A 6,000-nucleotide genomic window follows, 5' to 3' on the forward strand; every position below is an offset into this window, starting at 1 on the left:
AGTGGAATCTTCCAGTGCCTGCTCGGTGAAATGTTATTGAGACCTCCTCTACATGCTCCACCATAATCATTATAATCTAAGATTCAACAAGATTTCATCTGAATCTGAGAAACGACGATAAAATATATTTTCGCGAAGTGAAAGATGCATCCGTGCTCGCAGGAGTTTCTTCTACTCGAAAAAAAAAGGTTGTCTCTTTTATATCATGTCCTCGACGTTCAATCCCATGTTACGTAAAGGTGCAACTGATTGGACGGTATAAAAGTCTGCTCTGGGAATTTAATATCTATATAGTCGAAACCGCTTTACACTCGATTGGTTAACTCATTTGCATAATACGACTCAATTTTCGATATTAAAGATATGCTTTTTTGTATTTTAACGCCGAACCACCGTGACTACAATCTGCGAATGCGACGATGATACGAGAGCCAATATGTTATTCCCTTGTAATCCCATATTGTACTTTTCTCCTTGTAATACATGCAAACGAAACGACGTTGCCATTGTCTCCCGATTCACCTCTTCGTGCCGGTAATAACAGCAGCACGTGTTGGGGAAAAAGAAAGGGGAAAATACACCCCGGTGAAAAAGTCCAATTACAGAGGTATCCGAGCTGCTCGCGGCAAGCACTTTTCTTGAATAACGTATGCGGACGTGGTTACTGCAACGTAACAACGAAGCCGGGTACTTAAAAGACATTGAAGTACGAGAAAGGATATTTTGAAACATATATCTTCTTATGTACAACACTGGGCTAAACAAGAAAACTGTGGAACTATGAGAATTGGAAATCGAATCAGTGGATGATTTTTTTTTTACAAAATTGATATTATTTTCTCGATATGACAGTCAAATGAATGAAACACAACTGATATTTAATAACTAAACCAATAAACACTTTTCGATTAAATTAAAACTTCTTTCAGTGATTAATTGAAATATATAACTCGCGGTGCAAAATTCAGTAATGATGTATTCGATAACGACTCTCGCGTTCGCTGCATTTTAATTTAATATTTTTAAAAACTACATGCGGTCATTATTGCATATTTCTATAAAAAGATAAAAACATAATTATCAAATATTGCTTTTGATATTATTGGAAGGATACAGCAATTAATTTGTATATAATAAAGTTGCCAATATATATGATATGCAAATTATACCGTTAAAGTTATATTAATTCGAAATTTTGATATAATATAAAATCGATATATAAATATGTTGTGTTTACCGTTTTCAATATTATTAAAAAATATTATTACTATTTATTTCATATGCTATCGATATACATTAAATACATATCGATTAAAATATTAATAAATTTAAATATATGTGTTTGAGAATTTCTCTTTTTCAATATTATATCAGAAATTATCGCGGATCAAAAACCACATATTATTTAGCCGAGTTTAATAATGCATTATTCGATTTATTATCACCCTCTATCCCCCATTCCATTCCGCGGCTTGATTTTATCGGCGATGAATTCTGCGCCCGTTGCATTGTATTAACCTGCTTGAACATTCAATTCTATTTTGGAAAGCTAGCGGCGTATCTCAATTTCGCGATTGTAGAATCGGGAATTATTCATCACGCGCTATAAATTATAGCCGACAGCTTGCTGACGTCGCGTCAGCCAGCCCGAGGACTTACTTTCTTCCCTGTCATGATGAAAACTAATTGTTCGGTCATTGTCCTCCCGCTTCTTCACGTTTTCGTCACGAATACCTCGCCACTTGGCATTCGAAGTTTATTAAATCAGTTAATTAGTAAAATTAATAAAAAAATTAATATTAATCTTATACCATTAAGTGTTATTATATATATTATATATTTATATATTATATATATATATATATATATATGTATATATTATTATAATATTGACAAAACCTATATTTAAATAAATTTCTCTTTCACACTTATTCGAAGCGAAAAATAACAGAAATGAAAAGTTTACGAAATATCAGAAATTCACAATCTCAACACTTAATATTATAAAGACAAAAAGAGAGTATTAAGTATAAACATTAATTATATAAAAATAAAAAAACATTAATGTTTTTTATCTTTATGTATAATTACCAGATCAACAAATAAAAAGATTGTGTAAATTCTACGAAGAAAGAATCTCGACTTATGTCGATACTTTGTACTTATATAACACATAAAGCTAAAACATTTTGTTGAAATACTTTGAACCTGTTTGTCGTAAAAAGACGCTTTGAAACCACGAGTTTTATTTCGTATACATATATCAAAGCATTCACAGAATGTCAACAGTTTACTTATAAAAAGGTCGTAAGAAACGCAGCTCTATTCGGTGGAGTAACCCGTAAAAAGGAGCATCCCCTCCAATGTCTTCAGGAAAGTAATCAACGTGCAACGAGATTCTCACTGTCATTGAGTGACTGAAACTTTCTTGATTACTTTCTTAAATATTACACAGCCGCGATGTCTCATTCCACTTTACAGTAAAAAGTATATTCATATTTGTACAGGAATTTATAGTACCTACTTCATAACGAAGTCAGGAAGTGAAAAACGAATTAACACAGAATAATTTCATAGATTCAATAATATACTATATATGGAAATATAGAATTATCTCGACTCAAACTATTATTCCCTCTCGGAAGTTTAAGGGCTTCAATTATTGAATCTATATCAGCAGCGAAAAATCATGTATAATTTCTTCTTGTAATGGAATAAACATAAATTCTTGTAAAACATTCTTTGTTTCTCTTTCATTTTATATAAATGGTTGGATAAATAGCTGAAAAATTTAATCGACTATCGACGAATTCAGTCGCCTAAGGCATGTTCGAAATAAATTACGCGGCTGTTTATTAATCATTAACATAAAGGATAAAAAAGGATTTGCGGCGCATTTTGTATGTTTAATCTATAGAAAGCGAGTGACGTGTGGTATGCGAAAAAAAACTCATTTATTTCGCACCGCGAACTAAAATTACCTACGATATCTCATTCGCGATCTTATAAAATCCAACGGCTACAGCGAACTACAGCCTTAAGCAAAGATTAAACTTCATGTAATAAATATTTTGTTGTGTGCGCCGAAACGTTTTATCGAACACGTTATACATATCATGGCAAAGCAGCCATCGGCGAAAGCTCGGGTTGGTAGCTTTAAAAGGCTTTTAAATATTTCCATCGATGTGAGAAGCAGTTTCGAAAAATACACGGAAAACCTATCGTCGTAAACACTTTGACGGCACATCGATAAAGTGGTTACGGTTGAATATTCGATTTTTTTCATTTACCATATACTGCTACGTCAACCAGAACGATATTTTTATCCGCACATATTTCAGAAAGCATAAGCGTAAAAAAAAAAAAATAATAAAATTCAAATAAAATCCTTTCAAATATGTACTTTCCACGGAATTCAACGGAAGCAATGAAATTTTTAATAATAAGCGTTGATTACGAAGAGAAAATAATAATTAATAATTGCTGCGCGGATACCTTTTTTAACGTAATTATGTGATATATAATTCAAAATTATTCTAAATATTTCTCCGCAACTCCTTTTAAGTATAAGTCTGTGCGCTATCAATACAATTCTGTGTCCATTTTTAAGCAGTAGTCTAAAGTTTTATTAAACTTATGAAAATATTTTACTTTTTTACACATATATGTGAAATAAACTTTCATATAAAACGATATTTCTAAAACGCAGATTTATATTATTATATGAAAAATGTCTTTATATGAAAACATAAAAATTTGAAACTGTCAACAATTTTTCTGATTATAACAAGCATATATTTTCAAATTTTAAATAAGGCATGAGTATAATCATATAATACGGAATCATATATATCTTCCACGTTACATAAAGGCTTTTATATATTTAACTATATATATTAAGAGATGTAATAATATGAAAATTTGAAAGAGAGATTCGCAAATTATTTTATCACATTTATAAGTAATGAATGACAGTTATATATTGAGCTTGTCTCATGATGTATTATAATCGACGTTCCCATAGAATAAACGCGAGAATTATTTGCATTACGTTTCACGTAAAAATAAATTGATTTTCCCCGACCTCGCGGTAAGAGTTAAGATGTTAATGGCAGAAGAGATATTATATTATTATTATTATTATTATATACATTTGCTGCGTCGAAGCGGTCGCTTTGCCGATGTAGAGAACAATCAGCCGGGGTCTAATAAGAGAATAATAATCTCCACGCGAAACTTATTACGACTTGTTAGCCAATCTCAAATCCTCGAAGGCGAAATGTCACCGATAGATGGAAGGACATCCATTATGCCAGAGAGGATTCTCGGAGGACAGCACAAGATTGGATAACATCGTTGAAAGAGGAGAGAAAAAAAGAGCGTATTATATCTACCAGTGTTCCTTAAGTCACGGAAAAGAGGACGCCCTTTCGTGATATTACCGACAAGAGACCGATCGCCAACGAAAGTTCATCGCCGTCACATCGATCTTACCGTCGATCCGTCTCGTCGAAGGGGAAACTGAGGATCTTGATCGGCCAAAGGGAGACGGAAACACAGACGCTGCAAGATGCATGTCGATGCAATACAGTGATCTCCGGCCTTAAAGATCGAAACAGTCTCTTAGTTAGTCTTCTCTCGAACTTCGCCGTACATAGTTATACCACTAACTAGTCGTTTGTTGTGAACGAAAAAGTTACGACACCTTTTTCCTGTCAATGAGTGTCTTGGAATGAAATTTTCGAAAATCGTGAGACCGCCTTCGCGACTTTGCGCACTTTCTGAAACTCATTCATGAAGGAAAAGAATCTGTTGCAATCTTTTTGTCCATATCTTTAAATAATTTTCAAGTGCGAATTAATTCAGCAATGTTTGGTTTCAAAATAAAGGAAATTACGAACTCTTGGGAATCTCTTCACAACTTCATCCTCTCTCTCTTTCTCTCTTATTGTACTTACATATTTCATATCCTTGAAAACAACGCGAATGTATTACTTTAATTATATTCCAACAAAGAATGTGATTGCTTTTTAGCAAGCATATATTTATGGAATTCTAAATACAATTATATTCATATAGCGATTCTCAGGTATGAATAATTACAATTTTGATAAAGAGATTAAAGTGCATATGTTATATGTATGTACATCTTATGTCATTAGAATTTATATAAGTATGGCAATAAATTAATATTAAATTAAAATTGATATTTTAAAAAGAAAAAATTAGATAATATAAAAATATATATAGTAATCAGAATATTCGTCAGTAATTAAATATGAATAGAATAATTAAAATTTCTTAATAATTAAAAAATTTGCTTATCAATAAATAAAATATTATTCTTCAATTTTACATATTTCACTTGCTATTGTTCTCGTAATCACCATCTATTACTTTAACAATCATTACTTTATACAAATAATAAATGGAGATTTAAACCACCGATCGAGAGCGAAAGGATTAAAAAACGAAGGTAATACGCGTCGCTCAACATGTCAATGTTCGTACTTTCTAAAAATGTTCCTATTTCTCAGTGTGTGGGACGACGTAACATTACGTCGCCAGAGCCTCAATCCTGCCGCGGGATCGTGGATCCTTATCGATGTCTTTCCAGGACAACAATAGAAAGACAGGAGGACCACGTAACGTCGAGGCGCGAGAGAACGCGTCCTTCCGGCATCTTAATATTCTTTTCGGTGTATTACACGCGCGTTTCCGCGTGCCTATGCGCGGGACAATGCAACACCTCGCCGAGGGATGTGGTAGTGGGACGAGAAGAAAAGAGTGTGGCAATTAAGAGACACGCGCTCCCACGCCCCCGGGACATTGGCCCGTGCACACGCGGCGAAACTGATATCTTAACTTATCGCGCAAAAATCACCGCTCAATTTTTGTGTGTTTTTGCTTCGCAAAATAATCTCCAGTACTCGAACAACGCTTTAATCGGATGTTCGATTACCATACGTCAATTGGGCTAATAATAAATATATTTATTAA

This window comes from Camponotus floridanus, unplaced genomic scaffold, assembly GCF_003227725.1.
Source record: "Camponotus floridanus strain SB8 unplaced genomic scaffold, Cflo_v7.5 scaffold111, whole genome shotgun sequence".
In the NCBI taxonomy this organism is placed as follows: Eukaryota; Metazoa; Arthropoda; class Insecta; order Hymenoptera; family Formicidae; genus Camponotus; species Camponotus floridanus.